Source organism: Puma concolor, chromosome B3 (assembly GCF_028749965.1).
Source record: "Puma concolor isolate L17-30 chromosome B3, mPumCon1.1.hap2, whole genome shotgun sequence".
In the NCBI taxonomy this organism is placed as follows: Eukaryota; Metazoa; Chordata; class Mammalia; order Carnivora; family Felidae; genus Puma; species Puma concolor.
Window position 1 is genome coordinate 93,855,961 of NC_141672.1, and position 11,394 is coordinate 93,867,354.

The 11,394-nt window shown below is 46.0% G+C and overlaps 1 long non-coding RNA gene across 1 annotated transcript; it reads left to right on the top strand.

The window, feature by feature from the left end:
- The first annotated feature begins 28 nt into the window (after positions 1 to 28).
- LOC147580213 (uncharacterized) lies at positions 29 to 11,031 on the top strand. Its single transcript, XR_015252635.1, has 2 exons — positions 29 to 286; positions 8,086 to 11,031. It is a non-coding gene; the product is annotated as an uncharacterized LOC147580213 (long non-coding RNA).
- The last annotated feature ends 363 nt before the right edge of the window (positions 11,032 to 11,394 follow it).

Sequence of the window (11,394 nt, forward strand, 5' to 3'; positions counted from 1 at the left end):
CCGGCTCCCGCAGCCTCTCGCCGCGCCCCGGGCTCGATCCGCGGCCGCCGCTGCGCCCTAAAGCGCGCCGCGCCGCCGGGGTCCCGCTCTCCCGCCGCCCGTCCCCCGGGCCGGGCTCCTCCCGCCTTCTCCAGGCGCTGCTCCCACTTCAGGCGGCCCCTGCCAGCTGCAACAGACAAATCGCCGAGGCGGGGGAGACGTTCAGGGCATCGGGATGCTGAAGCCTTGGGGTCCCCATTCCCGAGCCCAGCCCGCGCGCCGCCTGAGCGTGGCGCAGTTACTTTGGGTAAGTGAAGACCGTTTGGTCCACAGCTGGCCGACAAGCCCAGGCCCCCGCCGGCCGCGGCTCCAGCCAGCCTCTCGGCCTCCCGGACGCCGCCTGAAAAGCGCGCCTCAAAGCACCCATGTCCCGAGCGGTTCGAAACCCCGGAGCGGGCTCGCTGGGTTTATTTTTTTTTTAATGGCACGAAAGGCGCGCGATGCGCGCTTGAACGCCCCAACTTCCCTGACTGCCCTCTCCGCCAAGCCGCGGGGCTGGAAACCCGCCGCGCCGTCCCCGGCCGGCTCCGGGCGCTGCCACCGCCCCCCGAGCATCTGACGCGGAGCCCGGCACCGGGAGCCCCGGGCCAGGAAGCTGTCAGGCAGGGGAGGGCCGGCGCCAGCTGTGGACGTTCCGGGACAGCCCCTCACCCAGTCCCTGTCCCTGCCCTCGGCGCGGCGCAAACGCAAAAGCCTCCGTGGCTGCAGCTCCAGCCCCCGGTGGCCGCCCGACCCCTGTCGGGACCCTGGCTGCACCCACTGGAGAAGCGGCGGCTCCGGCTCCCGAGGCGGCGGCGGCTGTTCCTCGGTCCTGCCCGCGGCAGCCGCTGCCCCGCTCCGCCCGCAGCTGTCCCAGCTGTGGCCGCCTGTCCGCCTGTGGCACCCACAGTCTCTGCCGCGGCTCCCGCGGCCCCCTCCTTTCCCCACCTCTTCAAGTATCGTCTGCGCAGCGGTTTCTCGCGAGAGAAATACTTTTTTAAAAAAAAGAAAGAAAAAGAAAATGACACCCCCTCCTACATCCCCCTCATCGCCACCCCACCCCTCGGCCCCATCCATCCTCCCTTTCCACTCCCCTTTGCCAGCCACCGCCTCGGCGCGGGGGCCTCCCTCGCTCGCTCGCAGGATTAGCGCAGCTGGGAGGAGACAGAGGTGATCAGGTTCTGCCCGGCCTGGGATTTTTCGTTTTGGGGTGAGGAGCTGGGGGGATGGCAAGAAGTGGAGTAGCGGTTTAGCCCTCTCTGCCGCTGGGAGGTCTAGACCCGAGATTAGCCTCTCCCGTGATCTGGGAAGCCCGGCCGGCGCGGAAAGCTGTGCCACCTGCACCAAGAACGCGCGTTGGAGACGGCGGCACCGGAGGCCCCGGCGACCCCGGCGCGAGAGGAGACGCGTCCTGGCTGCCCGCGCCTCCCCGGCGCCGCCTCACTGCTCCTCTCTGGCCGGGCGCGCAGCGGAGACCCGAGTCCGGGAGGCTGGGGCAGGGCGCGTCGCGGGGCCGCGGCACAGGGAGCTGCAGGGGCTGGTGTGCGGTCGTGGAAGGGTTTGCCGCCGCTGGCACATGCCCCCTGGGCGTCGAGAGCCCACTCGAGGCAGCTCTTCTGAGGCTCACTTCAAGGCACGCAGGATGAATCCAAGATGCTCCAAGTGTCTGAGTGCGAGTCCTCTGATTCCGAGGCCTGTGAATGTTGCAAGCTGAGATTTGGGATGGGGGTGGTAAAGGAATGGTCCTCCTGCCCAGCCCACAGCTAAGATTCGGCTTCTCCTAGACAATCCTAGCTCACCTCCCCAGACACACACACACACACACACACACACACACACACACACACACGGCTGCCTTTCCAGGACGAGCAAGGCACAGTGACTTTGGAGAATACAGTATTTACAGCATCCTTATATAGATAAGGCCCAGTGTTCCCTGTACACACATTATAAAGGCTTTGGAAGGCAGGAAATCGCACCGTGGGCCCTGGCGGCTGGAACTGGAGACCCCAGAAAATCCCCGTGTAGCGGCCACAAATGTCAAGCCAGAAAAAAAAGAACTCAGCACAAACAGGAACCTTGTTGAAGGGGGCTTTCCTTATTCTCAACTGTTTGTGCCTAGATAATAGGGTACAAGGACCTGGGCAAGTTATTTAACTACTTTCCGATTGTAAGATGGAAATAATAATGTTGACCACGCAGAATTATAATGGCGATGGCAAGTGTACTTAAAGATGAAAACAGTGAAACTGTCAAAAATAGGAGTCCATTTGAAGTCATAGTCCTAGAAGTATGTGGTCTACTTTAAAGTCTCACCTGTAAAACTTCTCTTAGATTAATGAATTGGAGGCTTGGTCACACATCCTTGATTGAGTAGAGGAGATCATTCATCCAAGATGTATTTACTGAGCACCAGCTATGTACCAACTGGTGCATGATTGAACCTGGCTTCTTGGTGAGCAAGGCAGAAATGTTTGTTTTGTTTTCTTTCGTTTTCCCTCACAAAGTAGAGTCTACAGGGAAACTTAGCTTGAAAAAATAATGACCCAATTGTTAAATGCAATGAGGAAGAAATACTGGATGCTTGCTTGGAGGATATATAACAGAGGTACTTCACCTAAGTTGAGACTGAACAGGGAAAGCTTTCCTGAGGAAATGAGGTTAAGTAGAAACACATAACTCGACTTACGGTAGTAGCTCTCAACCCTGGCTATACAGTAGAATGACCTGAGACCTTAAAATAAATCTGACACCATGACCCAGCCCCAGGAGGTTCTGCCTAAACAGCCGAGAATGGAGATTTAACGTGGGCATTTTTTTAAAAGCTCCCTAGGTAGGGAAAGGTAGGGGAGTTTTTCAGACTGGAAAAAGCATCTGTGCAGAGGAACCATGGCTCAGAGAAGCAGGGCTGTTGGAGATCCAGGAAGGGCCCACAATGCTCTGAACTGTTTTGCACCCTCGGAGAATCTGGAAACTGCCTGCTTTCCCTGCACTCCAGCAACATGTGAGACACTGTAATCTCTCTTACAATCTTGTGCTTAGTGACATGTTGTACAGCAGCAACTGAACACAGGCTTTTCTAAGGCTTTTGCCCACAAAACAAAGAGCAAACCCTGGTGCCCTGCAGGCTCCTTTCCAACATTTCTGAACATTTCTATTATGTACTCCTAACTCAACCCCAAAATGCCTTCCAGAGTTTCACCTCTGAGGGAGAGATTTACATTAAAGCTTGCTTCTTGCCTTTGCCCTTCTTTAAAAAAATTTTTTTTAATGTTTATTGATTGAGAGAGAGAGAGAGATGTTTATTTTTGAAAGAGAGAGAAAGAAGAGTAGAGGAGGGGCAGAGAGAGAGAGGGAGACACAGAATCCGAAGCAGAGCTGTCAGCACTGAGCCCAACATGGGGCTTGAACCCACAAACTGAGATCATGACCTGAGCCGAACTCGGACACTCAACCTACTGAGCCATCCAAGCGCCCTTGCCTTTGCCCTTTTTGTCCTCCTATTTTTTTTTTTTTTTTTTTGGGCTCCTCCTTCAGTAGAGCAAGGACTTTCTACTTCCTTTTTATATTGGTTGGGAGCTCTGTGCCCCACAAACTCCCCTTTTGGGGACTAGGTCTCATGGCTTAACCATAGGGATTAAGAGAAAAAAAAATCCTGATCATTGAAAGAGAAATGCACTTTTATTTTTTTTTTATTTTTTTTTTCAACATTTATTTATTTTTGGGACAGAGAGAGACAGAGCATGAACGGGGGAGGGGCAGAGAGAGAGGGAGACACAGAATCGGAAACAGGCTCCAGGCTCTGAGCCATCAGCCCAGAGCCTGACGCGGGGCTCGAACTCACGGACCGCGAGATCGTGACCTGGCTGAAGTCGGACGCTTAACTGACTGCGCCACCCAGGCGCCCCGAGAAATGCACTTTTAAATAGGTAAGAAATAGTCCCATTATCTAGGCAATCAGCATATATTAGAGCAGCATGTTACCAGTAATAAAATTCAGTATGAAATACAGAAAATCATGTCTTTGCAATAAGATTTTTCTCAATGCCTGCTGATTCAGGAGCCACCTCTCATTAAACTTATCACAGTTTCTAACACTGGTTGTAAAATAAGTCAATAGGCTAGAATTCCCTTTTTCCTCCTCCTCATTTCAAAGAATTCTATCCGTCGTAAGTGAACCTGCTCAAATTCCTCAAATTCATGAGGAATTTTTGCTCATGAGTCTCTTGTTCAAACTTCATTGCACCCAACTTAATCATTCATTTCATAATGTATTAATTATAATACATAATTATAGTATGTATCCGTATGTCAAGCACTATGTTAGGCATTGACAACTAGAATATTTATATATTGTTTTGGTGAACTATCATTTTTTTTCTGCAATTGTCATAATTATTGTATTCTCTGTCCTGAAAACTTAGAAAAGATAACTACTTTGTTGGCTTTGTTTGATCAGTTAGAATCTTCCGGCATTTTTGCTTCCAGACCACTCCCATTACTTTATATCTACTGAATAAATATCTGTGTCAGCAGTCTCTGTCTATAAGAAAACTAACTCTGGACAATTTAAACAAAAAGAAATTGCTTAAAGTATTATCAGATTATGATATGGCTCATTGAACCTGACTCTGGAATAAAATGGGAACCAATGCAGATCTGGGTAGATGCAGCAGAAACAAATGGAGAAACCTATTCAAAGTAATACCGTTTGGGTGAATAAATTCCAACCATTTTGATCCTTCTGCCATCCCTCCTAGGGTTCAAATTCAAGGCTAGGTCCCAATTAGCCTAGCTAGTTTAAGGAACCTGCCCACAACCCTGGCCAGGGGACGATGAACATCTTGATGTATTGTCCTAACAAGATGCATGCCATGACCAAAACACTATTACCAAAAACTGGGGGCACTGATACTTGTCACACACACACACACACACACAACACACACACACACACACACACACACACACACACACACACACACAATGTCCAGATGTCCCCTGCACAATCTCAAGAGCTTTGAAGGATGTTCTGAGTAAACTGAGATAAACTATTTCTAAGAGAATAAGAATACTCTAAAATCAAATTCTAGGTCTTTTAATGAAAACTAAATCATTACTTCATGAAATGAGTTAACTAAAGACTCTCATGTGGTCCTAATTCCTTCCATGGATGGTGGCACATAGATCTTTAATAATACAACCAGTTATATCATCAAAAACTATCTTTGGGCACTGGGGTGGCTCAGTCAGTTAAGCGTCTGACTTCTGCTCAGGTCATGATTTCATATCTCATGAGTTTGAGCCTCACGTCAGGCTCTGTGCTGACAGCTCAGAGCCTGGAGCCTGCTTCGGATTCTGTGTGTGTCTCTCTCTGTCCCTTCCCCACTCATATTCTGACTCTCTCTCTTAAAAATAAACAAACATTTTTAAAATTTTTTAAAAAAAACTAGCTCTGGAGTGTTGAGTGTTATACTGAGTGTTGTAGAATTTTGAAGTTACAAAAATATAATGCATATATGATAGCTAGCAGAAATAATACCTACTTATATCAGAAAACAATACCTAATCTCATACATAATCTCATTTAATCCTGACCACAATTTTATGGTAGATTGCAAAATATTTCCTATCATCTTTCATCAAGAAGTAAAGACTATAAAGACTATTTCCCAACCCTTTGAACCTGAGCTGGTCTGTGGCTTCCCTTAACCAATAGAAATATGGTAGGAGTGACATTGTATGACTTCCAAGGCTAAACCTTAAGAGACCTTGCAGCTCCCTCTTTTGCCTTGAGATGTTGGTGCAAACGTTGGCCTGAGATGGCCACACCTTAAAGGAGTAGGGAATGAAAAACTATGTATTGGCTAAGTTAACACCCTCACCAAGCTGCCAGCTAAATGCAGCTACAAATGTGAGCCCAGTAGATCAACAGAAGAATTTCCCAGTGAACTCACAGAATAAATGTATCATTGTAGTTTTAAGCCTCTTAATTTTTAGGGTGGTCTATTATACACGAATAGGTAACTAATACAAACTTATGAGGGAAAATACTTCTGTCTCCATTGTTAATAGATGAATAAGCTCATATTCAGAAACGTTAAGAAACTGGCTTACATTCCAAAAACTAGTCTTAGAGGCAGGGCTAGATTCAGAACCATGCCTCTGACAATAAGTCAAGGGTACTTTCCTTTTCTTTTTTTTTTTTTTTTTAATTTTTAAAAAAATTTTTTTTCAACGTTTATTTATTTTTGGGACAGAGAGAGACAGAGCATGAACGGGGGAGGGGCAGAGAGAGAGGGAGACACAGAATCGGAAACAGGCTCCAGGCTCTGAGCCATCAGCCCAGAGCCCGACGCGGGGCTCGAACTCACGGACCGCGAGATCGTGACCTGGCTGAAGTCGGACGCTTAACCGACTGCGCCACCCAGGCGCCCCCAAGGGTACTTTTCAAGTCATCACTGCTGCCTCATCCACCTCCCACAGAAACCTCAGTCAAGATCTGGGGTTGATGTAAATGGGAGCCACTCCCAGTATCCATAACACATGGTATTACCCATACTAATACCGTGTCTTCTGGGAAGCTGACATTTCATTCCCTGTGCTTCACTGCAGTCTGAATCTACACGGCATCCTATTTGAGAGCACCGTTTACTCCATGCTGCAGTCACTAAGATCTCCCCAGGAAATGGAAAGATCATAACAGCTGCCCTGCCTCTTCCCTCAACTTCCCTGCCTCTCTGCTTTGGTTTCTAGCTCCTCCTCACAGCCCGTCCCACGGAACAATTCCTTGTACATAGCGGGTGCTCATTGCATATTTGTGAAATGAACAGATACATACATTAACTTCCTTTCAAGATGGTGATATGATGGCCACTTAAACACCTCACCCTATTCTTCCTTATCGGTCTGTGTATGGAGGAAAGCCTTAAGGCTCTCCAGCTATTGATGGAGCCCTGCCATGTCCCATTGACTGTGCTTTAGTTGTTCCATCTTGCAAGGTAATATGGATGAATGGGTCTTGGCTTTGAAAAAGAAATGAAGATAGGGTTAAGTTGCCTGCTTGTTGGCAGACTACCTCTATGTATGTCCCATTTCTTTTTATTATTATTATTATTGTTTAGCTCATTTATTCATCTAACCAATTTCAGTTGAAAGTCAGGCACAATGTGCCAGCCACTATCAGAAGCTGGCTATTCAACTGTGAAGAAGATGCCATATCTGCCTGTAGGAATCACAAGGTCTAGGGCATTGGAGACCCTTATGGTGACAACTACCATTTACTAAGCCTGGAGTATGCAAGCACTGTGTTCAGTGGGAAGTTAGTAATGTTATTCCCATTTTACAGTTTTAGAGAATGTGAGGTTTAAGGAAGAGCAGTTTAAAATGACAATGATATTCCTCTTAAGGAAAATTTGTACATGTTTGTGTCTATATTTATATTCAGGATCCTAAAATGTACTGCTTCAACATAAAATTCTGGCTTGGTGAGGGGGGCGGAGAGTGAAAAAAAAAAAAAAAAAAGCTTAAAATTTGTGCATGCTAGAGAAGGAATACAATTTTTTTCATTTTAATTATTTTCAGAGGTTTTATTTATTGTAGCAATATTTTAGCTACTTAAAGAAAAGTGTATTCTTTGGAAGTATCTTCCTATGATCCCACCTACTAACACAATTTTTTTTTTTTTTTTTTTTTTTTTTTTTTTGCTTCCCTCTCTAGTCTGTGTCCATATGGTGCATTTCACAGAGTCTAACCAAGGTGTATATGTAGTTTTTTGTTTTTTGTTCTGCCAAACAAGGAGGAGAATTTGTTCAACACTGTGGTGTTTAATCTTCACATTTTGCAGACAGGGTTCCAGGGTGAGGCTTGCCGAGTTGTACTTCTGGCAGAAAGCATGTGCAACTGTTAAATTATGTTAGTGAAATAACTTTCATTACCTCAATCCCCCAAAGCAAACAGTTCCTCCCCACCCAAAACAAAAGCTCTGGTTCCCAGACTTCATTTCATTTGTGTTTGCCATGAGTTCTGTGACCCACCCTGGTATTCCCTGTCATTTTTTTCTACCAGACATAACAGATACCAGCCCAACACAGAGGGGAAGAGAGAAAAGGCCTGGACAGCAAGAAAGGACATAACATTGTATCCATCACAAATTAAAAATGCCTTATCTCAGCTACATCCAACAGGATTAACCAAACACCAGCTCTGGGCTCCACACTACGGTAGACCCTGCAAAGGCCGTGATAAAGCGTCAGCACTGTGTCCTCCGGGAAAAGTTACACCCTCCCTCAGAAGGGAGACATCAAGTGCCTATAGCAGAAGTCAGCAAACTTTCCATTAAGTGATAGACACTAAACATTTTAGGCTCTGTGGGACAGAGAGGCAAAAGAAAGTAAATTTCCACAAAATTTACTGACAAAAGTTAATATTTATAGACACTGAATTTAAATTTCATGTAATATTCACATGAAACAAAATACTACTCTTCTTTTGAGTTTTTCAACAATCTAAAGATGCAATAGCCATTCTTAGCCTACAGGCTGCATAAAAACAGGCAGTGGGATCAGATTAGCCCCATGGGCCGTAGTTTGCCAACCCCTGAGGAATAAGACAAAAGCAAGCACAGAAAATGGCTGGGGATTAGCCTGCAAAATGAACGACACCAAGACAGAAGTCCAGAGAGGTGAGAGGTGCGGTGGGGTGGGGTGGGCTTGTCCAGTCAGGAAGACTTAATGGAAGGGATGGGATTTGAGCAGAGCCTTTAAGGGAGGGTAGGATTTGGCTGCATAAAACAGACTGGGAGAACATTCCAGCAGAACCGATGAGCATGAGGCAAAGGCACAGAGGGAGGAAAGATCATGGGCCAAAGGAGCCCTATGAGGTGTTTCCCCATCCTTCACTGTGACACACCTCTAGCTCTCCAAGGCTTCTGTGACACACCCTGGGCTGGGTGCTTATGAAGGGGAGGGGTCCCGTGGGCCTGTGGGAGGAGGCCTTTAAATGACCATGATTAATCATATTATATGAATATTTACAGTATTCATCACCCAAACTTGTTGGAAACACTGAGATCCATCAGATCTGTAGTTTAAAATTGATAGAGGACAAACACACGAGGCTTTGTTTCTCTTCATCAGGAGAGTTCCAGGTTTCAATTAGTCACCTATCTTAAGGAAGTTCAATGGACAACAAGCTTTCCTCAGGATCTTAATAATATTCTAATCATACCAGGAAATGCCACATGGCCTAACCCAAGTTTCCATGGCCAATCTCAAAGTTTTAATCAAGTTAGGAATGGCAAGTAGCTTTCCTTGGTGACATTTACCTTTTTCTACATGTTTTTGTTTCTACTTGCAACTTGAATTTTCTCTAAGAAGTTAGTAATTCATGGATACTAGTAAATGGTAGATACCTTGAAAAAAATGTTCTTCCTGGATGACTTTATCTATTCCCATGATTTCACCTCCTGCTCATAAAATGCTGCTAATTCCCAGATCTGTATCTCCAGCCCAGATACCTCCCTAGAGGTTCAAATTTAACAGTCCAAGTTCCTGCTGGGTGTCTCCACCTCATCCTCCCACAGGCTGGGCAGCAGCCTCCAAGATCACCCCCAAAGATCTCCACCTCTTGGTACTCACGCCCTAGGGTAATCTCCTTCCCTTGAGTATGGGCTAGACCTAGTGACTCACTTCTAGCAGCTACAGGGTGGCAGAGTTGATGAGATGTCATTTCTGATATTAAGTTACAGAAAGACTCTGGATTCCATCTTTCTTGCCCTTTCTTGCTCTTCTGCTTGCTCATGTTGCTGGAAGCCAGCTGTTATGTTCTGAGCTGCCCTATGGAGAGACCCTGTGGCAAGGAACTGAGAGACGCTGACAGCAAGGGAAGACCTAAAGCCCTCAGGACAACAGCTCCGGATGAAGCCACTTCTACTAACAACCATGAAGACCTTGGAAGTCTTCAACAGAGACTACAACCCCAGCCAACAACTTGATTGCAGCTGTGAGAGACATGGATCCCAAGACACACAGCTAGGCAGTACTCACAGTGAGCCACAGAAACTGAGATAATAAATGTGTGGTGTTTGCAGCCACTAAGTTTTGAGGTAATTTATTCCACAAAAATAGATAACTGATGCATCAGCAAACTTCCTAAACCTGTTCCTACCCCTAAATTTTCTGCTTCCGGTGCCAAGATCACCATGCATCCACTCACCTAGATTGACAATAGGTTTGTCAGACACCCTTCATTTGTGTTTCTTATATCTACAAAAGCTCAAATGCTTTCATATTTTTCAATCACAATAGGTATGACTTAGTAAGCCGAAAATTTGCCTTCTGTTCCATTTGGAAATCAAGCTATTTGTGTGCAACATAACATGCTGCAGCAGGAACTTGCTGTATTTCTATGTGATTTTCTGCTAGCAACAATATTAATGACATCATACTAGATAACTTTCCACAGATAACCAACCCCTGGGAAGTGTCTAGAGTGATAGAATGGGAGAAGGGAGAGTCTGGGAAACTCTAGAAAACAATGCCTGTAGCTTGAAAGTCAACCACAGAAATAGGGAAAGAACAAGCATGGATTAAAAGACAGACGTGGGTCCTGGTCTGGTCTATGCTACTAATCTTCTGTGTCCTTGGCAACTCACTTGCCTTCCAGGAGCTTCAATTTCCTCTTCAAGAAAATGAGGGGGTTATATTTCAATGAAGAGCAGAACTATGGATGGGTTGCTTCAAGTTGAACTAAGAAGCTTGTCAAACTTCAGATTCCTGTCCCTGATACTCACACCATGCTGATTCAGTAGGTCTGAGATGTGGCCTAGGTATCTGCATTTCTAAAGCGACCAGCTCACTGAAGTATATCCAGGTATAGAAATCCTGAATTTGATCCTCTCAAAGGAAATTTACAATACTAATGTTATAATTACTAAGCAGTTTATACTGTATGCAAATTCTACTTTGTATGTACTTTCTAAAACATACAAAAAATTAAAAATTTATAGGATTATTTTGTATGCATGCATATATATGTAAAGGGATTCTGTGCACAATTTCCAAGGTATGTGGGGTGGGGCTTCCCTTACAAAACGAAGGAGCAGTTCTTGGACACCAGCTAGGTATCCTACAATGCAACCCAGTTCTGACATTATCTACCAGAGATAGCATCAGATTCTACAGGTTAAGGACTCAGTCTCACGAGACTGCCCTCCACTTGAGATGCCAATCACATACTCATGTTGTTATCTGTGCTTCTGACTAACCGGCTACAGACTGTTAGTTCCAACAACCCCCTTCTTGGGTTGTAGGTTAAGGACTCACTCATACAAGACTGTCCCCTCCCCTTCAGATGCCAATCCTAAGTCCAGGTTGT